This window comes from Pristiophorus japonicus, chromosome 3 (assembly GCF_044704955.1).
Source record: "Pristiophorus japonicus isolate sPriJap1 chromosome 3, sPriJap1.hap1, whole genome shotgun sequence".
NCBI lineage: Eukaryota > Metazoa > Chordata > Chondrichthyes > Pristiophoridae > Pristiophorus > Pristiophorus japonicus.
The window spans coordinates 327,152,393-327,175,461 of NC_091979.1; the positions used below are offsets into that span (position 1 = coordinate 327,152,393).

General features: G+C 43.2%; 9 non-coding genes across 9 annotated transcripts; all 9 read left to right on the top strand.

The window, feature by feature from the left end:
* Positions 1-73, top strand: trnav-cac (transfer RNA valine (anticodon CAC)). Its single transcript has one exon. It is a non-coding gene; the product is annotated as a tRNA-Val (tRNA).
* Positions 74-2,744: 2,671 nt separating this feature from the next.
* On the top strand, positions 2,745-2,817 carry trnav-aac (transfer RNA valine (anticodon AAC)). Its single transcript has one exon. It is a non-coding gene; the product is annotated as a tRNA-Val (tRNA).
* A 2,675-nt stretch (positions 2,818-5,492) lies between these two features.
* trnav-aac (transfer RNA valine (anticodon AAC)) lies at positions 5,493-5,565 on the top strand. Its single transcript has one exon. It is a non-coding gene; the product is annotated as a tRNA-Val (tRNA).
* Positions 5,566-7,102: 1,537 nt separating this feature from the next.
* trnav-cac (transfer RNA valine (anticodon CAC)) lies at positions 7,103-7,175 on the top strand. The gene has a single exon. It is a non-coding gene; the product is annotated as a tRNA-Val (tRNA).
* Positions 7,176-9,718: 2,543 nt separating this feature from the next.
* On the top strand, positions 9,719-9,791 carry trnav-cac (transfer RNA valine (anticodon CAC)). Its single transcript has one exon. It is a non-coding gene; the product is annotated as a tRNA-Val (tRNA).
* A 2,640-nt stretch (positions 9,792-12,431) lies between these two features.
* trnav-cac (transfer RNA valine (anticodon CAC)) lies at positions 12,432-12,504 on the top strand. The gene has a single exon. It is a non-coding gene; the product is annotated as a tRNA-Val (tRNA).
* Positions 12,505-15,180: 2,676 nt separating this feature from the next.
* Positions 15,181-15,253, top strand: trnav-cac (transfer RNA valine (anticodon CAC)). Its single transcript has one exon. It is a non-coding gene; the product is annotated as a tRNA-Val (tRNA).
* Positions 15,254-17,925: 2,672 nt separating this feature from the next.
* trnav-aac (transfer RNA valine (anticodon AAC)) lies at positions 17,926-17,998 on the top strand. The gene has a single exon. It is a non-coding gene; the product is annotated as a tRNA-Val (tRNA).
* A 2,565-nt stretch (positions 17,999-20,563) lies between these two features.
* On the top strand, positions 20,564-20,636 carry trnav-aac (transfer RNA valine (anticodon AAC)). Its single transcript has one exon. It is a non-coding gene; the product is annotated as a tRNA-Val (tRNA).
* The last annotated feature ends 2,433 nt before the right edge of the window (positions 20,637-23,069 follow it).

Consider the following 23,069-nt stretch of genomic DNA (forward strand, 5'->3'; position numbering starts at 1 on the left):
GTTTCCGTAGTGTAGTGGTTATCACGTTCGCCTCACACGTGAAAGGTCCCCGGTTCGAAACCGGGCGGAAACATTATGCAAACGTGTTCAATTTATGATTAGATAAAATTAAATCATTCATATTAGTGGTTCAATAATAACAGAGTGCAGTGTCTCACGATGCTGTTCCATTTGCTAATTTCTCTCTGCAGTTCTGTACACACTCAACTTCTGCACAGTGTCTCTCGCTCCCTCCCGTTTCCAGCCCTGACGCTGGAGAAACCATATCTCAAAGCTGCACATTCCGTGCATTCAGGTCAGCTGTGACAGATTATTAAAGGATCCTGCCACGCCACCACGCTTCACAACAGAAAATTAAAGCCACAAACAAACCCATCGACTAATCGCTCTTCCCCAGCTCCAGAGTGAGTGAGGGCGGGACAAGCCCTAACTTCCGCTCCCACACTCTCCAATCAGTGGCTGCCGGTGGAGAGCGGAGAATGCAACATCAAACAGCGGTTTACCACCCTTCACTGGGCTGCAAAATGCCACCGTCCGAGAAAACACTCCCCGTACACCAAACAGCAGCCTCATAAGATGCTTCATCTCAACTTCCTGAGTTCGAGCCCCAGCTTGCAGGAACACTTCTTCACTGGAAACACCATTAATTATCTGATTGCCACGTTTTGCATCATGAAAGTAATCCTAACCGATAATTATATAATCATAGATGTTTACAGCATGGAAGGAGTCATTTAAGCCCATCGTATCTGCACCGGCCAACAAATGCCCAGTTTTAGGTGAGTACCCATTCATCTTATTGCATTTAATGTGCACATCTAAGAACTTGTTAAATGTGGTGAGGGTTTCTGCCTGCACCACACTTTCAGGCAGTGAGTTTGAGACCCCCACAAACATCTGCTTGCAGAATGTTCACTTCAAATCCCCTTTAACCCTTACACTAATTACTTTGAAATTATGCAGCCTGGTTGTTGACCACTCCACTATGTGAAATAGACCCTTTTAATCAACAATATCTAGGCCCCTCCTATTTTTATACATCTCAATGCTGTCGCCCATCAGCCTCCTGTGTTCCAAGGAAAACAAACCCATCCTGTCCAATCTGTCCTCATAGCAATGTTGCTCCACTCCCGGCAACATCTACGTAAATCTCCTCTGTACCCTCTCCAGCGTATTCACGTTCTTCCTTCAATGCGGCGACCAGAACTGCACGCAGTACTCCAGCTGTGGCCTAACCAGAATTTTATACAGTTCTAGCATAACCCACTTGCTGTTCTGTTCCTTGCTTCTGCCAATAAATGCAACCATTCCATATGACTTCTTAACCAACTTTTCCAACTGGCCAGCTACCTTCAGGGTTCTGTGGACAAGCAATCCCAGTTATCTTTGTTCCTCTACACTTCTCAATGTCATACCAGTTGAATTGTATTCCCTTTCCTTGTTAGCCCTCCACAAATGCGTGATCTCTCACATCTCTGGATTAAATTCAATTTGCCACTGCTCTACCCTCTTATCTGTTGATTGATATCTTCCTGGAGTCTCCAGCTTTCTTCTTCATTATCAACCCACTGCCTATTTTAATAACACCTGAAAACTTCGTAATCATAACACCTATATTCAAGTTTAGATCATTGATAAATACCATAAAAAGCAATGGATCTGGCACTGAAAACTGCAGAACCCCACTGGAATAATCCTTCCAGTCACAAAAACACCCATCAAACATTACCCTTTGCTTCCTGCCTGTGAGCCAAATTTGGATCCAATATGCCACTTCGCCCTGAATCACATGGGCATTTACTTAGAAAATGCATAATCATTAAATGTTATCCTGCCTTCATGGGAAAACATCATTAATTGACTGATGATCTTCATTTGCACAACTAAAGAAATGTTAACTGAAGGAGAGTCCTTAATTGAATAACTTATCTGTGCTCTGCACTTTACCTCTGAATCCATAAACCATTTTGGACAGTGTGCTTTAGAAGTCTGCTTCAAAATGTTCCTTGCTGGTAACATGTACATGGGACGTTGGAAACAGTGAGATAGACTGTAGTGCAAGGGACTGGTTATTGTGAAACAGCAAAGAAAATATACATTCTGGAAGAATACCATCGAAAAGAAGTGTGACCCTAACAGCCAAAAAGAAGATAAAGTGCTGAGCCCTTTTCAGCAAAAAATTATTTTTCAAACATTTCTCTGACCGAATCTTCATAAAAGAAAAATGATGCTTTTAAAGTCATTAAACCCGAATTTTCGTGCACCCGAATCTTCTGAATCAGATGCCTCTCGTTGTGTCGACTGAATCCATGTCCCTTTCAATATTCTGCTGACATGCACACTATTAAATGTGCCACTAACTTATAGAATCAAAGAATAACGGAATGGATGCAGCCCGTCGAGCCCATGCCAACTCTCAACAAGTCTCACTCCCCTGTCATTTACCCACAGCTGTGCAATTTTTTTCATTCGGATACTTATCCAACTCCGTTTTGAAAGATAAGATTGAGTCTGACTCCACCGCCCTTTAGAGAAGTGTATTCCAGATTCTAACCACTTGCTGAGGAATGGCCACTCCTGTTCCTATGTATAAAGGCAGAGAAACACGGGATCAATTCCTGCCACACTCACAACCTTGCAATATCGCACCGTTATTCGATTCTCGTGACACAAGCTCCAGAAGTGTAGTCCAGCTGTTGAGGTTAAAGCTCTGGTTATGTTCCCAACGATGTTATTGCACCAGTGTTTCCGTAGTGTAGTGGTTATCACGTTCGCCTAACACGCGAAAGGTCCCCGGTTCAAAACCGGGCGGAAATAATTATGCAAACGTGTTCAATTAATGATAAGATAAAATTAAATCATTCATATTGGTGGTTCAATGTTAACAGAGTGCAGTGTCTCACGATGCTGTTCCATTTGCTGATTTCTCTCTACAGTTCTGTTCACACTCAAATTCTACACAGTGTCTCTCACTCCCTCCCGCTTCCAGCCCTGACGCTGGAGAAACCATATCTCAAAGCTGCACATTCCGTGCATTCAGGTCAGCTGTGAGAGATTATTGAAGGATCCTGCCACGCCACCACGCTTCACAACAGAAAATTAAAGCCACAAACAAACCCATCGACTAATCGCTCTTCCTCAGCTCCAGAGTGAGTGAGGGCGGGACAAGCCCTAACTTCCGCTCCCACACTCTCCAATCAGCCGCTGCCGGCGGAAAGCGGAGAATGCAGCATCAAACAGCGGTTTACCGCCCTTCACTGGGCTGCAAAATGCCACCGTTCCAGACAACGCTCCCCGTGCTCCGAACAGCAGCCTCATAAGATGCTTCATCTCAGCTTCCTGAGTTCGAGCCCCAGCTTGCACGAACACTTCTTCACTGGAAACAGCATTAATTATCTGATTGCCACGTTTTGCATCATGAAAGTAATCCTAACCGATAATTATATAATCATAGAGGTTTACAGCATGGAAGGAGTCATTTACGCCCAACGTATCTGCACCGGCCAAAAAATGCCCAGTTTTAGGTGTGTCCCCCTGCACCTTATTGCATTTCATGTGCACATCTAAGAACTTGTTAAATGTGGTGAGGGTTTCTGCCTGCACCACACTTTCAGGCAGTGAGTTTGAAACCCCCACAAACATCTGCATGCAGAATGTTCAATTCAAATCCTCTTTAACCCTTACACTAATTACTTTTAAATTATGCAGCCTGGTTGTTGACCACTCCACTATGTGAAATAGACCCTTTTAATCAACAATATCTAGGCCTTTCCTATTTTTATACACCTCAATGCGGTCACCCATCAGCCTCCTCTGTTCCAAGGAAAACAAACCCATCCTATCCAATCTGTCCTCATAGCAATGTTGCTCCACTCCCGGCAACATCTACGTAAATCTCCTCTGTACCCTCTCCAGCGTATTCACGTTCTTCCTTCAATGCGGTGACCAGAACTGCACGCAGTACTCCAGCTGTGGCCTAACCAGAATTTTATACAGTTCTAGCACAACCCACTTGCTGCTCTGTTCCTTGCTTCTGCCAATAAATGCAATCATTCCATATGACTTCTTAATCAACTTTTCCAACTGGTCAGCTACTTTCAGGGATCTGTGGACAAGCAATCCCAGTTACCTTTGTTCCTCTACACTTCTCAATGTCATACCAGTTGATGTGTATTCCCTTTCGTTGTTAGCCCTCCACAAATGCGCGATCTCTCACATCTCTGGATTAAATTCAATTTGCCACTGCACTACCCCCTTATCAGTTGATTGATATCTTCCTGGAGTCTCCAGCTTTCTTCTTCATTATCAACCACACTGCCTATTTTAATAACACCTGAAAACTTCGTAATCATAATACTTATATTCAAGTTTAGATCATTGATAAATACCATAAAAAGCAATGGATCTGGCACTGAAAACTGCGGAACCACACTGGAAACATCCTTCCAGTCACAAAAACACCCATCAAACATTACCCTTTGCTTCCTGCCTCTGAGCCAAATTTTCATCCAATTTGCCACTTCGCCCTGAATCACATGGGCTTTTACTTAGAAAATGCATAATCATTAAATGTTATACTGCCTTCATGGGAAAACATCATTAATTGACTGATGATCTTCATTTGCACAACTAAAGAAATGTTAACTGAAGGAGAATCCTTAATTGAATAACTTATCTGTGCTCTGCACTTTACCTCTGAATCCATAAACCATTTTGGACACTGTGCTTTAGAAGTCTGCTTCAAAATGTTCATTGCTGGTAACATGTACATGAGACGTTGGAAACAGTGAGATAGACTGCAGTGCAAGGGACTGGTTATTGTGAAACAGCAAAGAAAATATACATTCTGGAAGAATACCATCGAAAAGAAGTGTGGCCCTAACAGCCAAAAAGAAAATGAAGTGCTGAGCCCCTTTAAGCAAAAAATTCTTTTTCAAACATTTCTCTGACCGAATCTTCACAAAAGAAAAATGATGCTTTTAAAGTCATTAAACCCGAATTTTCGTGCACCCGAATCTTCTGAATCAGATGCCTCTCGTTGTGCCGACTGAATCCATGTCCCTTTCAATATTCTGCTGACATGCACACTATTAAATGTGCCACTAACTTATAGAATCAAAGCATAAGGGAATGGATGCAGCCCGTCGAGCCCATGCCAACTCTCAACAAATCTCACGCCCCTGTCATTTACACACAGCTGTGCAATTTTTTTCATTCGGATACTGATCCAACTCCGTTTTGAAAGATAAGATTGAGTCTGACTCCACCGCCCTTTAGAGAAGTGTATTCCAGATTCTAACCACTTGCTGAGGAATGGCCACTCCTGTTCCTATGTATAAAGGCAGAGAAACACGGGATCAATTCCTGCCACACTCACAACCTTGCTAAATGTAGCACCGTTATTCGATTCTCGTGACACAAGCTCCAGAAGTGTAGTCCAGCTGTTGAGGTTAAAGCTCTGGTTATGTTCCCAACAATGTTAATGCAACAGCGTTTCCGTAGTGTAGTGGTTATCACGTTCGCCTAACACGCGAAAGGTCCCCGGTTCGAAACCGGGCGGAAACATTATGCAAACGTGTTCAATTAATGATTAGATAAAATTAAATCATTCATATTCGTGGTTCAATATTAACAGAGTGCAGTGTCTCACGATGCTGTTCCATTTGCTGATTTCTCTCTGCAGTTCTGTTCACACTCAAATTCTACACAGTGTCTCTCACTCCCTCCCGTTTCCAGCCCTGACGCTGGAGAAACCATATCTCAAAGCTGCACATTCCGTGCATTCAGGTCAGCTGTGAGAGATTATTAAAGGATGCTGCCACGCCACCACGCTTCACAACAGAAAATTAAAGCCACAAACAAACCCATCGACTAATCGCTCTTCCCCAGCTCCAGAGTGAGTGAGGGCGGGACAAGCCCTAACTTCCGCTCCCACACTCTCCAATCAGCCGCTGCCGGCGGAAAGCGGAGAATGCAGCATCAAACAGCGGTTTACCGCCCTTCACTGGGCTGCAAAATGCCACCGTTCGAGACAACGCTCCCCGTACACCGAACAGCAGCCTCATAAGATGCTTCATCTCAGCTTCCTGAGTTCGAGCCCCAATTTGCATGAACACTTCTTCACTGGAAACACCATTAATTATCTGATTGCCACGTTTTGCATTATGAAAGTAATCCTAACCGATAATTATATAATCATAGAGGTTTACAGCATGGAAGGAGTCATTTAAGCCCATCGTATCTGCACCGGGCAACAAATGCCAAGTTTTAGGTGAGCACCCCTGCACCTTATTGCATTTCATGTGCACGTCTAAGAACTTGTTAAATGTGGTGAGGGTTTCTGCCTGCTTCAAAATGTTCATTGCTGGTAACATGTACATGGGAAGTTGGAAACAGTGAGATAGACTGTAGTGCAAGGGACTGATTATTGTGAAACAGCAAAGAAAATATACATTCTGGAAGAATACCATCCAAAAGAAGTGTGACCCGAACAGCCAAAAAGAAGATGAAGTGCTGAGTCCTTTTCAGCAAAAAATTCTTTTCCCAAACATTTCTCTGACCGAATCTTCACAAAACAAAAATGATGCTTTTAAAGTCATTAAACCCGAATTTTCGTGCAACCGAATCTTCTGAATCAGATGCCTCTCGTTGTGCCTACTGAATCCATGTCCCTTTCAATATTCTGCTGACATGCACACTATTAAATGTGCCACGAACGTATACAATCAAAGAATAACGGAATGGGTGCAGCCCGTCGAGCCCATGCCAACTCTCAACAAGTCTCACTCCCCTGTCATTTACCCACAGCTGTGCAATTTTTTGCATTCGGATACTTATCCAACTCCGTTTTAAAAGATAAGATTGAGTCTGACTCCACCGCCCTTTAGAGCAGTGTATTCCAGATTCTAACCACTTGCTGAGGAATGGCCACTCCTGTTCCTATGTATAAAGGCAGAGAAACACGTGATCAATTCCTGCCACACTCACAACCTTGCTAAATATCGCACCGTTATTCTATTCTCGTGACACAAGCTACAGAAGTGTAGTCCAGCTGTTGAGGTTAAAGCTCTGGTTATGTTCCCAACAATGTTACTGCCGCAGCGTTTCCGTAGTGTAGTGGTTATCACGTTCGCCTCACACGCGAAAGGTCCCCGGTTCGAAACCGGGTGGAAACATTATGCAAAAGTGTTCAATTACTGATTCGATAAAATTAAATCATTCATATTAGTGGTTCAATATTAACAGAGTGCAGTGTCTCACGATGCTGTTCCATTTGATGATTTCTCTCCACAGTTCTGTTCACACTCAAATTCTACACAGTGTCTCTCACTCCCTCCCGTTTCCAGCCCTGACGCTGGAGAAACCATATCTCAAAGCTGCACATTCCGTGCATTCAGGTCAGCTGTGAGAGATTATTAAAGGATCCTGCCACGCCACCACGCTTCACACCAGAAAATTAAAGCCACAAACAAACCCATCGACTAATCGCTCTTCCCCAGCTCCAGAGTGAGTGAGGGCGGGACAAGCCCTAACTTCCGCTCCCACACTCTCCAATCAGCCGCTGCCGGCGGAAAGCGGAGAATGCAGTATCAAACAGCGGTTTACCGCCCTTCACTGGGCTGCAAAATGCCACCGTTCGAGACAACGCTACCCGGACACCGAACAGCAGCCTCATAAGATGCTTCATCTCAGCTACCTGAGTTCGAGCCCCAGCTTGCACGAACACTTCTTCACTGGAAACACCATTAATTATCTGATTGCCACGTTTTGCATCATGAAAGTAATCCTAACCGATAATTATATAATCATAGAGGTTTACAGCATGGAAGGAGTCATTTAAGCCCATCGTATCTGCACCGGCCAACAAATGCCCTGCACCTTATTGCATTTCATGTGCACATCTAAGAACTTGTTAAATGTGGTGAGGGTTTCTGTCTGCTTCAAAATGTTCATTGCTGGTAACATGTACATGGGACTTTGGAAACAGTGAGATAGACTGTAGTGCAAGGGACTGTTTATTGTGAAACAGCAAAGAAAATATACATTCTGGAAGAATACTATCGAAAAGAAGTGTGACCCTAACAGCCAAAAAGAAGATGAAGTGCTGAGTCCTTTTCAGCAAAAAATTATTTTCCCAAACATTTCTCTGACCGAATCTTCACAAAACAAAAATGATGCTTTTAAAGTCATTAAACCGGAATTTTCGTGCACCCGTATCTTCTGAATCAGATGCCTCTCGTTGTGCCGACTGAATCCATGTCCCTTTCAATATTCTGCTGACATGCACACTTCTTAACCAACTTTTCCAACTCGCCAGCTACCTTCAGGGATCTGTGGACAAGCAATCCCAGTTGCCTTTGTTCCTCTACACTTCTCAATGTCATATCAGTTGATGTGTATTCCCTTTCCTTGTTAGCCCTCCACAAATGAGCGATCTCTCACATCTCTGGATTAAATTCCATTTGCCACTGATCTACCCCCTTATCAGTTGATTGATATCTTCCTGGAGTCTCCAGCTTTCTTCTTCATTATCAACCACACTGCCTATTTTAATAACACCTGAAAACTTCGTAATCATAACACCGATATTCAAGTTTAGATCATTGATAAATACCATAAAAAGCAATGGATCTGGCACTAAAAACTGTGGAACCCCACTAGAAACATCCTTCCAGTCACAAAAACACCCATCAAACATTACCGTTTGCTTCCTGCCTCTGAGCCAAATTTGGATCCAATTTGCCACTGTGCCCTGAATCACATGGGCTTTTACTTAGAAAATGCATAATCATTAAATGTTATCCTGCCTTCATGGGAAAACATCATTAACTGACTGATGATCTTCATTTGCACAACTAAAGAAATGTTAACTGAAGGAGAGTCCTTAATTGAATAACTTATCTGTGCTCTGCACTTTACCTCTGAATCCATAAACCATTTTGGACACTGTGCTTTAGAATCTGCTTCAAAATGTTCCTTGCTGGTAACATGTACATGGGACGTTGGAAACAGTGAGATAGACTGTAGTGCAAGGGACTGGTTATTGTGAAACAGCAAAGAAAATATACATTCTGGAAGAATACCATCGAAAAGAAGTGTGGCCCTAACAGCCAAAAAGAAGATGAAGTGCTGAGCCCTTTTCAGCAAAAGAATCTTTGCCCAAACATTTCTCTGACCGAAACTTCACAAAACAAAAATGATGCTTTTAAAGTCATTAAACCCGAATTGTCGTGCACCCGAATCTTCTGAATCAGATGCCTCTCGTTGTGCCGACTGAATCCATGTGCCTTTCAATATTCTGCTGACATGCACACTATTAAATGTGCCACTAACTTATAGAATCAAAGAATAAGGTAATGGTTGCAGCCCGTCGAGCCCATGCCAACTCTCAACAAGTCTCACTCCCCTGTCATTTTCCCACAGCTGTGCAATTTTTTTCATTCGGATACTTATCCAACTCCGTTTTGAAAGATAAGATTGAGTCTGACTCCACCGCCCTTTAGAGCAGTGTATTCCAGATTCTAAACACTTGCTGAGGAATGGCCACTCCTGTTCCTATGTATAAAGGCAGAGAAACACGGGATCAATTCCTGCCTCACTCACAACCTTGCGAAATATAGCACCGTCATTCTATTCTCGTGACACAAGCTCCAGAAGTGTAGTCCAGCTGTTGAGGTTAAAGCTCTGGTTATGTTCCCAACAACGTTGCTGGCACAGCGTTTCCATAGTGTAGTGGTTATCATGTTCGCCTCACACGCGAAAGGTCCCCGTTTCGAAACCGGGCGGAAACATTATGCAAACGTGTTCAATTAATGATAAGATAAAATTAAATCATTCATATTGGTGGTTCAATATTAACAGAGTGCAGTGTCTCACGATGTTGTTCCATTTGCTGATTTCTCTCTGCAGTTCTGTCCACACTCAAATTCGACACAGTGTCTCTCACTCCCTCCCGTTTCCAGCCCTGACGCTGGAGAAACCATATCTCAAAGCTGCACATTCCGTGCATTCAGGTCAGCTGTGAGAGATTATTAAAGGATCCTGCCACGCCACCACGCTTCACAACAGAAAATTAAAGCGACAAGCAAACTCATCGACTCATCGCTCTTCCCCAGCTCCAGAGTGAGTGAGGGCGGGACAAGCCCTAACCTCCGCTCCCACACTCTCCAATCAGCCGCTGCCGGCGGAAAGCGGAGAATGCAGCATCAAACAGCGGTTTACCGCCCTTCACTGGGCTGCAAAATGCCACCGTTCGAGACAACGCTCCCCGTACACCAAACAGCAGCCTGAAAAGATGCTTCATTTCAGCTTCCTGATTTCGAGCCCCAGCTTGCACGAACACTTCTTCACTGGAAACACCATTAATTATCTGATTGCCACGTTTTGCGTCATGAAAGTAATCCTAACCGATAATTATATAATCATCGAGGTTTACAGCATGGAAGCAGTCATTTAAGCCCATCGTATCTGCACCGGCCAACAAATGCTCAGTTTTAGGTGTGTACCTCTGTACCTTATTGCATTTCATGTGCACATCTAAGAACTTGTTAAATGTGGTGAGGGTTTCTGCCTGCACCACACTTTCAGGCAGTGAGTTTGAGACCCCCACAAACATCTGCATGCAGAATGTTCACTTCAAATCCCCTTTAACCCTAACACTAATTACTTTTAAATTATGCAGCCTGGTTGTTGACCACTCCACTATGTGAAATAGACACTTTTAATCAACAATATCTAGGCCCCTCCTATTTTTATACACCTCAATGCTGTCGCCCATCAGCCTCCTCTGTTCCAAGGAAAACAAACCTATCCTATCCAATCTGTCCTCATAGCAAAGTTGCTCCACTCCCGGCAACATGTACGTAAATCTCCTCTGTACCCTCTCCAGCGTATTCACGTCCTTTCTTCAATGCGGTGACTAGAACTGCACGCAGTACTCCAGCTGTGGCCTAACCAGAATTTTATACAGTTCTAGCATAACCCACTTGCTGTTCTGTTCCTTGCTTCTGCCAATAAATGCAACCATTCCATATGACTTCTTAACCAACTTTTCCAACAGGCCAGCTACCTTCAGGGATGTGTGGACAAGCAATCCCAGTTACCTTTGTTCCTCTACACTTCTCAATGTCATACCAGTTGATGTGTATTCCCTTTCCTTGTTAGCCCTCCACAAATGCGCGATCTCTCACATCTCTGGATTAAATTCCATTTGCCACTGCTCTACCTCCTTATCAGTTGATTGATATCTTCCTGGAGTCTCCAGCTTTCTTCTTCATTATCAACCACACTGCCTATTTTAATAACACCTGAAAACTTCGTAATCATAACACCTATATTCAAGTTTAGATCATTGATAAATACCATAAAAAGCAATGGATCTGGCACTGAAAACTGCGGAACCCCACTGGAAACATCCTTCCAGTCACAAAAACACCCAAATTTGGATCTAATATGCCACTTCGCCCTGAATCACATGGGCTTTTACTTAGAAAATGCATAATCATTAAATGTTATCCTGCCTTCATGGGAAAACATCATTAATTGACTGATGATCTTCATTTGCACAACTAAAGAAATGTTAACTGAAGGAGAGTCCTCAATTGAATAACTTATCTGTGCTCTGCACTTTACCTCTGAAGCCATGAACCATTTTGGACACTGTGCTTTAGAAGTCTGCTTCAAAATGTTCATTGCTTGTAACATGTACATGAGACGTTGGAAACAGTGAGATAGACTGTAGTGCAAGGGACTAGTTATTGTGAAACAGCAAAGAAAATATACATTCTGGAAGAATACCATCGAAAAGAAGTGTGACCCAAGCAGCCAAAAAGAAGATGAAGTGCTGAGCCCTTTTCAGCAAAAAATTATTTTCCCTAACATTTCACTGACCGAATCTTCACAAAACAAAAATGATGCTTTTAAAGTCATTAAACCCGAATTGTCGTGCATCCGAATCTTCTGAATCAGATGCCTCTCGTTGTGCCGACTGAATCGATGTGCCTTTCAATATTCTGCTGACATGAACAGTATTAAATGTGCCACTAACTTATAGAATCAAAGAATAAGGGAATGGATGCAGCCCGTCGAGCCCATGCCAACTCTCAACAAGTCTCACTCCCCTGTCATTTATCCACAGCTGTGCAATTTTTTTCATTCGGATACTTATCCAACTCCGTTTTGAAAGATAAGATTGAGTCTTACTCCACCGCCCTTTAGAGCAGTGTATTCCAGATTCTAACCACTTGCTCAGGAATGGCCACTCCTGTTCCTATGTATAAAGGCAGAGAAACACGGGATCAATTCCTGCCTCACTCACAACCTTGCGAAATACAGCACCGTCATTCTATTCTCGTGACACAAGCTCCAGAAGTGTAGTCCAGCTGTTGAGGTTAAAGCTCTGGTTATGTTCCCAACAACGTTACTGGCACAGCGTTTCCGTAGTGTAGTGGTTATTACGTTCGCCTCACACGCGAAAGGTCCCCGGTTTGAAACCGGGCGGAAACATTATGCAAACGTGTTCAATTAATGATGAGATAAAATTAAATCATTCATATTATTGGTTCAATATTAACAGAGTGCAGTGTCTCACGATGCTGGTCCATTTTCTGATTTCTCTCTACAGTTCTGTTCACACTCAAATTCTACACAGTGTCTCTCACTCCCTCCCGTTTCCAGCCGTGACGCTGGAGAAACAATATCTCAAAGCTGCACATTCCGTGCATTCAGGTCAGCTGTGAGAGATTATTAAAGGATCCTGCCACGCCACCACGCTTCACAACAGAAAATTAAAGCCACAAACAAACCCATCGAATAATCGCTCTTCCCCAGCTCCAGAGTGAGTGAGGGCGGGACAAGCCCAAACTTCCGCTCGCACACTCTCCAATCAGCGGCTGCCGGCGGAAAGCGGAGAATGCAGCATCAAACAGCGGTTTACCGCCCTTCACTGGGCTGCAAAATGCCACCGTTCGAGACAACGCTCACCGTACACCGAACAGCAGCCTCATAAGATGCTTCATCTCAGCTTCCTGACTTCGAGCCCCAGCTTGCACGAACACTTCTTCACTGGAAACACCATTAATTATCTGATTGCCACGTTTTGCATCATGAAAGTAATCCTTACCGATAATTATATAATCATAGAGGTTTACAGCATGGAAGGAGTCATTTAAGCCGATCGTATCTGCACCGGCCAACAAATGTCCAGTTTTAGGTGTGTGTCCCTGCACCTTATTGCATTTCATGTGCACATCTCAGAACTTGTTAAATGTGGTGAGGGTTTCTGCCTGCACCACACTTTCAGGCCGTGAGTTTGAGACCCCCACAAACATCTGCATGCAGAATGTTCACTTCAAATCCCCTTTAACCCTTACACTAATTTCTTTTAAATTATGCAGCCTGGTTGTTGACCACTCCACTATGTGAAATAGACCCTTTTAATCAACAATATCTAGGCCCCTCCTTTTTATTTACACCTTAATGCTGTCGCCCATCAGCCTCCTCTGTTCCAAGGAAAACAAACCCATCCTATCCAATCTGTCCTCAGAGCAAAGTTGCTCCACTCCCGGCAACATCTACGTAAATCTCCTCTGTACCCTCTCCAGCGTATTCACGTCCTTCCTTCAATGCGGTGACTAGAACTGCACGCAGTACTCCAGCTGTGGCCTAACCAGAATTGTATACAGTTCTAGCAAAACCCACTTGCTGTTCTGTTCTTTGCTTCTGCCAATAAATGCAACCATTCCATATGACTTCTTAACCAACTTTTCCAACTGACCAGCTACCTTCAGGGATCTGTGGACAAGCAATCCCAGTTACCTTTGTTCCTCTACACTTCTCAATTTCATACCAGTTGATGTGTATTCCCTTTCCTTGTTAGCCCTCCACAAATGCGCGATCTCTCACATCTCTGGATTAAATTCCATTTGCCACTGCTCTACCCCCTGATCAGTTGATTGATATCTTCCTGGAGTCTCCAGCTTTCTTCTTCATTATCAATCACACTGCCTATTTTAATAACACCTGAAAACTTCGTAATCATAACACCTATATTCAAGTTTAGTTCATTGATAAATAGCATAAAAAGCAATGGATCTGGCACTGAAAACTGTGGAACCCCACTGGAAACATCCTTCCAGTCACAAAAACACCCATCAAACATTACCCTTTGCTTCCTGCCTCTGAGCCAAATTTGGATCCAATTTGCCACTTCGCCCTGAATCACATGGGCTTTTACTTAGAAAATGCATAATCCTTAAATGTTATCCTGCCTTCATGGGAAAACATCATTTATTGACTGATGATCTTCATTTGCACAACTAAAGAAATGTTAACTGAAGGAGAGTCCTTAATTGAATAACTTAGCTGTGCTCTGCACTTTACCTCTGAATCCATAAACCATTTTGGACACTGTGCTTTAGAAGTCTGCTTCAAAATGTTCATTGCTGGTAACATGTACATGAGACGTTGGAAACAGTGAGATAGACTGTAGTGCAAGGGACTGCTTATTGTGAAACAGCAAAGAAAATATGCATTCTGGAAAAATAACATCGAAAAGAAGTGTGGCCCTAACAGCCAAAAAGAAGATGAAGTGCTGAGCCCTTCTCAGGGAAAACTTCTTTTCCCAAACATTTCTCTGACCGAATCTTCACAAAATAAAAATTATGCTTTTAAAGTCATTAAACCCGAATTTTCGTGCACCCGAATCTTCTGAATCAGATGCCTCTCGTTGTGCCGACTGAATCCATGTCCCTTTCAATATTCTGCTGACATGCACACTATTAAATGTGCCACTAACTTATAGAATCAAAGAATAAGGGAATGGTTGCAGCCCGTCGAGCCCATGCCATCTCTCAACAAGTATAACTCCCCTGTCATTTACCCACAGCTGTGCAACTTTTTTTCATTCGGATACTGATCCAACTCCGTTTTGAAAGATAAGATTGAGTCTGACATTCCCGCCCTTTAGAGCAGTGTATTCCAGATTCTAACCACTTGCTGAGGAATGGCCACTCCTGTTCCTATGTATAAAGGCAGAAAAACACGGGATCAATTCCTGCCTCACTCACAACCTTGCTAAATATAGCACCGTCATTCTATTCTCGTGACACAAGCTCCAGAAGCGTAGTCCAGCTGTTGAGGTTAAAGCTCTGGTTATATTCCCAACAATGTTACTGGCACAGCGTTTCCGTAGTGTAGTGGTTATCACGTTCGCCTCACTCGCGAAAGATCCCCGGTTCGAAACTGGGCGGAAACATTATGCAAACGTGTTCAATTAATGATTAGATAAAATTAAATCATTCATATTAGTGGTTCAATATGAACAGAGTGCAGTGTCTCACGATGCTGGTCCATTTTTTGATTTCTCTCTGCAGTTCTGTTCACACTCAAATTCTACACAGTGTCTCTCACTCCCTCCCGTTTCCAGCCCTGACGCTGGAGAAACAATATCTCAAAGCTGCACATTCCGTGCATTCAGGTCAGCTGTGAGAGATTATTAAAGGATCCTGCCACGCCACCACGCTTCACAGCAGAAAATTAAAGCCACAAACGAACCCATCGAATAATCGCTCTTCCCCAGCTCCAGAGTGAGTGAGGGCGGGACAAGCCCAAACTTCCGCTCCCACACTCTCCAATCAGCCGCTGCCGGCGGAAAGCGGAGAATGCAGCATCAAACAGCGGTTTACCGCCCTTCACTGGGCTGCAAAATGCCACCGTTCGAGACAACGCTCCCCGTACACCAAACAGCAGCCTCATAAGATGCTTCATCTCAGCTTCCTGAGTTCGAGCCCCAGCTTGCACGAACACTTCTTCACTGGAAACACCATTAATTATCTGATTGCCACGTTTTGCATCATGAAAGTAATCCTAACCGATAATGATATAATCATAGAGGTTTACAGCATGGAAGGAGTCATTTAAGCCCATCGTATCTGCACCGGCCAACAAATGTCCAGTTTTAGGTGTGTCCCCCTGCACCTTATTGCATTTCATGTGCACATCTCAGAACTTGTTAAATGTGGTGAGGGTTTCTGCCTGCACCACACTTTCAGGCAGTGAGTTTGAGACCCCCACAAATATCTGCATGCAGAATGTTCACTTCAAATCCCCTTTAACCCTTACACTAATTACTTTTAAATTATGCAGCCTGGTTGTTGACCACTCCACTATGTGAAATAGACCCTGTTAATCAACAATATCTAGGCCCCTCCTTTTTATATACACCTTAATGCTGTCGCCCATCAGCCTCCTCTGTTCCAAGGAAAACAAACCCATCCTATCCAATCTGTCCTCATAGCAAAGTTGCTCTACTCCCGGCAACATCTACGTAAATCTCCTCTGTACCCTCTCCAGCGTATTCACGTCCTTCCTTCAATGCGGTGACTAGAACTGCACGCAGTACTCCAGCTGTGGCCTAACCAGAATTTTATACAGTTCTAGCAAAACCCACTTGCTGTTCTGTTCCTTGCTTCTGCCAATAAATGCAACCATTCCATATGACTTCTTAACCAACTTTTCCAACTGACCAGCTACCTTCAGGGATCTGTGGACAAGCAATCCCAGTTACCTTTGTTCCTCTGCACTTCTCAATGTCATACCAGTTGATGTGTATTCTCTTTCCTTGTTAGACCTCCACAAATGCGCGATCTCTCACATCTCTGGTTTAAATTCAATTTGCCACTGCTCTACCCACTTATCAGTTGATTGATATCTTCCTGGAGTCTCCAGCTTTCTTCTTCATTATCAACCACACTGCCTATTTTAATAACACCTGAAAACTTCGTAATCATAACACTTATATTCAAGTTTAGATCATTGATAAATACCATAAAAAGCAATGGATCTGGCACTGAAAACTGTGCAACCCCACTGGAAACATCCTTCCAGTCACAAAAACACCCATCAAACATTACCCTTTGCTTCCTGCCTGTGAGCCAAATTTGGATCCAATTTGCCACTGCGCCCTGAATCACATGGACTTTTACTTAGAAAATGCATAATCATTAAATGTTTTCCTGCCTTCATGGGAAAACATCATTAATTGACTGATGATCTTCATTTGCACAACTAAAGAAATGTTAACTGAAGGAGAGTCCTTAATTGAATAACTTATCTGTGCTCTGCACTTTAGCTCTGAATCCATAAACCATTTTGGACACTGTGCTTTAGAAGTCTGCTTCAAAATGTTCATTGCTGGTAACATGTACATGAGACGTTGGAAACAGTGAGATAGACTGTAGTGCAAGGGACTGGTTATTGTGAAACAGCAAAGAAAATATACATTCTGGAAGAATACCATCGAAAAGAAGTGTGGCCCTAACAGCCAAAAAGAAGATGAAGTGCTGAGCCCTTTTCAGCAAAAAATTATTTTTCAAACATTTCTCTGACCGAATCTTCATAAAAGAAAAATGATGCTTTTAAAGTCATTAAACCCGAATTTTCGTGCACCCGAATCTTCTGAATCAGATGCCTCTCGTTGTGTCGACTGAATCCATGTCCCTTTCAATATTCTGCTGACATGCGCACTATTAAATGTGCCACTAACTTATAGAATCAAAGAATAAGGGAATGGATGCAGCCCGTCGAGCCCATGCCAACTCTCAACAAGTCTCACTCCCCTGTCATTTACCCACAGCTGTGCAATTTTTTTCATTCGGATACTTATCCAACTCCGTTTTGAAAGATAAGATTGAGTCTGACTCCACCGCCCTTTAGAGAAGTGTATTCCAGATTCTAACCACTTGCTGAGGAATGGCCACTCCTATTCCTATGTATAAAGGTAGAGAAACACGGGATCAATTCCTGCCACACTCACAACCTTGCAATATCGCACCGTTATTCGATTCTCGTGACACAAGCTCCAGAAGTGTAGTCCAGCTGTTGAGGTTAAAGCTCTGGTTATGTTCCCAACGATGTTATTGCACCAGCGTTTCCGTAGTGTAGTGGTTATCACGTTAGCATAACACGCGAAAGGTCCCCGGTTCAAAACCGGGCGGAAACATTATGCAAACGTGTTCAATTAATGATAAGATAAAATTAAATCATTCATATTGGTGGTTCAATGCTAACAGAGTGCAGTGTCTCACGATGCTGTTCCATTTGCTGATTTCTCTCTACAGTTCTGTTCACACTCAAATTCTACACAGTGTCTCTCACTCCCTCCCGTTTCCAGCCCTGACGCTGGAGAAACCATATCTCAAAGCTGCACATTCCGTGCATTCAGGTCAGCTGTGAGAGATTATTAAAGGATCCTGCCACGCCACCACGCTTCACAACAGAAAATTAAAGCCACAAACAAACCCATCGACTAATCGCTCTTCCCCAGCTCCAGAGTGAGTGAGGGCGGGACAAGCCCTAACTTCCGCTCCCACACTCTCCAATCAGCCGCTGCCGGCGGAAAGCGGAGAATGCAGCATCAAACAGCGGTTTACCGCCCTTCACTGGGCTTCAAAATGCCACCGTTCGAGACAACGCTCCACCTGCTCCGAACAACAGCCTCACAAGATGCTTGATCTCAGCTTCCTGAGTTCGAGCCCCAGCTTGCACGAACACTTCTTCACTGGAAACACCATTAATTATCTGATTGCCACGTTTTGCATCATGAAAGTAATCCTAACCGATAATTATATAATCATAGAGGTTTACAGCATGGAAGGAGTCATTTAAGCCCATCGTATCTGCACCGGCCAACAAATGCCCAGTTTTCGGTGTGTACCCCTGCACCTTATTGCATTTCATGTGCACATCTAAGAACTGGTTAAATGTGGTGAGGGTTTCTGCCTGCACCACACTTTCAGGCAGTGAGTTTGAGACCCCCACAAACATCTGCATGCAGAATGTTCACTTCAAATCCCCTTTAACCCTTACACTAATTACTTTTAAATTATGCAGCCTGGTTGTTGACCACTCCACTATGTGAAATAGACCGTTTTAATCAACAATATCTAGGCCCCTCCTATTTTTATACACCTCAATGCTGTCGCCCATCAGCCTCCTCTGTTCCAAGGAAAACAAACCCATCCTATTCAATCTGTCCTCATAGCAAAGTTGCTCCACTCCCGGCAACATCTACGTAAATCTCCTCTGTACCCTCTCCAGCGTATTCACGTTCTTCCAGCAATGCGGTAAACAGAACTGCACGCAGTACTCCAGCTGTGGCCTAACCAGAATTTTATACAGTTCAAGCATAACCCACTTGTTGTACTCTTCCTTGCTTCTGCCAATAAATGCAACCATTCCATATGACTTCTTAACCAACTTTTCCAACTGGCCTGCTACCTTCAGGGATCTGTGGACAAGCAATCCCAGTTACCTTTGTTCCTCTACACTTCTCAATGTCATACCAGTTGATGTGTATTCCCTTTCCTTGTTAGCCCTCCACAAATGCGCGATCTCTCACATCTCTGGATTAAATTCAATTTGCCACTGCACTACCCCCTTATCAGTTGATTGATATCTTCCTGGAGTCTCCAGCTTTCTTCTTCATTATCAACCACACTGCCTATTTTAATAACACCTGAAAACTTCGTAATCATAACACCTATATTCAAGTTTAGATAATTGATAAATACCATAAAAAGCAATGGATCTGGCACTGAAAACTGTGGAACCACACTGGAAACATCCTTCCAGTCACAAAAACACCCATCAAACATTACCCTTTGCTTCCTGCCTCTGAGCCAAATTTGGATCCAATTTGCCACTTCGCCCTGAATCACATGGGCTTTTACTTAGAAAATGCATAATCATTAAATGTTATCCTGCCTTCATGGGAAAACATCATTAATTGACTGATGATCTTCATTTGCACAACTAAAGAAATGTTATCTGAAGGAGAATCCTTAATTGAATAACTTATCTGTGCTCTGCACTTTACCTCTGAATCCATAAACCATTTTGGACAATGTGCTTTAGAAGTCTGCTTCAAAATGTTCATTGCTGGTAACATGTACATGAGACGTTGGAAACAGTGAGATAGACTGCAGTGCAAGGGACTGGTTATTGTGAAACAGCAAAGAAAATATACATTCTGGAAGAATACCATCGAAAAGAAGTGTGGCCCTAACAGCCAAAAAGAAGATGAAGTGCTGAGCCCTTTTCAGCAAAAAATTATTTTTCAAACATTTCTCTGACCGAATCTTCACAAAAGAAAAATGATGCTTTTAAAGTCATTAAACCCGAATTTTCATGCACCGGAATCTTCTGAATCAGATGCCTCTCGTTGTGTCGACTGAATCCATGTCCCTTTCAATATTCTGCTGACATGCGCACTATTAAATGTGCCACTAACTTATAGAATCAAAGAATAAGGGAATGGTTGCAGCCCGTCGAGCCCATGCCAACTCTCAACAAGTCGCACTCCAATGTCATTTACCTACAGCTGAGGAATGGCCACTCCTGTTCCTATGTATAAAGGAAGAGAAACACGGGATCAATTCCTGCCACACTCACAACCTTGCTAAATATAGCACCGTTATTCGATTCTCGTGACACAAGCTCCAGAAGTGTAGTCCAGCTGTTGAGGTTAAAGCTCTGGTTAAGTTCCCAACGATGTTACTGCACCAGCGTTTCCGTAGTGTAGTAGTTATCACGTTCGCCTAACACGCGAAAGGTCCCCGGTTCGAAACCGGGCGGAAACATTATGCAAACGTGTTCAATTAATTATAAGTTAAAATTAAATCATTCAGATTAGTGGTTCAATGTTAACAGAGTGCAGTGTCTCACGATGCTATTCCATTTGCTGATTTCTCTCTACAGTTCTGTTCACACTCAAATTCTACACAGTGTCTCTCACTCCCTCCCGTTTCCAATCCTGACGCTGTTGAAACCATATCTCAAAGCTGCACATTCCGTGCATTCAGGTCAGCTGTGAGAGATTATTAAAGGATCCTGCCACGCCACCACGCTTCACAACAGAAAATTAAAGCCACAAACAAACCCATCGACTAATCGCTCTTCCTCAGCTCCAGAGTGAGTGAGGGCGGGACAAGCCCTAACTTCCGCTCCCACACTCTCCAATCAGCCGCTGCCGGCGGAAAGCGGAGAATGCAGCATCAAACAGCGGTTTACCGCCCTTCACTGGGCTGCAAAATGCCACCGTTCCAGACAACGCTCCCCGTGCTCCGAACAGCAGCCTCATAAGATGCTTCATCTCAGCTTCCTGAGTTCGAGCCCCAGCTTGCACGAACACTTCTTCATTGGAAACAGCATTAATTATCTGATTGCCACGTTTTGCATCATGAAAGTAATCCTAACCGATAATTATATAATCATGGAGGTTTTCAGCATGGAAAGAGTCAATTACGCCCATCGTATCTGCACCGGCCAACAAATGCCCAGTTTTAGGTGTGTCCCCCTGCACCTTATTGCATTTCATGTGCACATCTGCGAACTGGTTAAATGTGGTGAGGGTTTCTGCCTGCACCACACTTTCAGGCAGTGAGTTTGAGACCCCCACAAACATCTGCATGCAGAATGTTCACTTCAAATCCCCTTTAACCCTTACACTAATTACTTTTAAATTATGCAGCCTGGTTGTTGACCACTCCACTATGTGAAATAGACTCTTTTAATCAACAATATCTAGGCCCCTCCTATTTTTATACACCTCAATGCGGTCGCCCATCAGCTTCCTCTGTTCCAAGGAAAACAAACCCATCCTATCCAATCTGTCCTCATAGCAAAGTTGCTCCACTCCCGGCAACATCTACGTAAATCTCCTCTGTACCCTCTCCAGCGTATTCACATTCTTCCTTCAATGCGGTGACCAGAACTGCACGCAGAACTCCAGCTGTGGCCTAACCAGAATTTAATACAGTTCTAGCACAACCCACTTGCTGTTCTGTTCCTTGCTTCTGCCAATAAATGCAACCATTCCATATGAATTCTTAATCAACTTTTCCAACTGGTCAGCTACCTTCAGGGATCTGTGGACAAGCAATCCCAGTTACCTTTTTTCCTCTACACTTCTCAATGTCATACCAGTTGATGTGTATTCCCTTTCCTTGTTAGCCCTCCACAAATGCGCGATCTCTCACATCTCTGGATTAAATTCAGTTTGCCACTGCTCTACCCCCTTATCAGTTGATTGATATCTTCCTGGAGTCTCCAGCTTTCTTCTTCATTATCAACCACACTGCCTATTTTAATAACACCTGAAAACTTCGTAATCATAACACCTATATTCAAGTTTAGATCATTGATAAATACCAAAAAAAGCAATGGATCTGGCACTGAAAACTGTGGAACCACACTGGAAACATCCTTCCAGTCACAAAAACACCCATCAAACATTACCCTTTGCTTCCTGCCTCTGAGCCAAATTTGGATCCAATTTGCCACTTCGCCTTGAATCACATGGGCTTTTACTTAGAAAATGCATAATCATTAAATGTTATCCTGCCTTCATGGGAAAACATCATTAATTGACTGATGATCTTCATTTGCACAACTAAAGAAATATTATCTGAAGGAGAATCCTTAATTGAATAACTTATCTGTGCTCTGCTCTTTACCTCTGAATCCATAAACCATTTTGGACACTGTGCTTTAGAAGTCTGCTTCAAAATGTTCATTGCTGGTAACATGTACATGAGACGTTGGAAACAGTGAGATAGACTGCAGTGCAAGGGACTGGTTATTGTGAAACAGCAAAGAAAATATACATTCTGGAAGAATACCATCGAAAAGAAGTGTGGCCCTAACAGCCAAAAAGAAGATGAAGTGCTGAGCCCTTTTCAGCAAAAAATTATTTTCCCAAACATTTCTCTGACCGAATCTTCACAAAACAAAAATGATGCTTTTAAAGTCATTAAACCCGAATTTTCGTGCACCCGTATCTTCTGAATCAGATGCCTCTCGTTGTGCCGACTGAATCCATGTCCCTTTCAATATTCTGCTGACATGCACACTATTAAATGTGCCACTAACTTATAGAATCAAAGAATAAGGGAATGGATGCAGCCCGTCGAGCCCATGCCAACTCTCAACAAATCTCACGCCCCTGTCATTTACCCACAGCTGTGCAATTTTTTTCATTCGGATACTTATCCAACTCCGTTTTGAAAGATAAG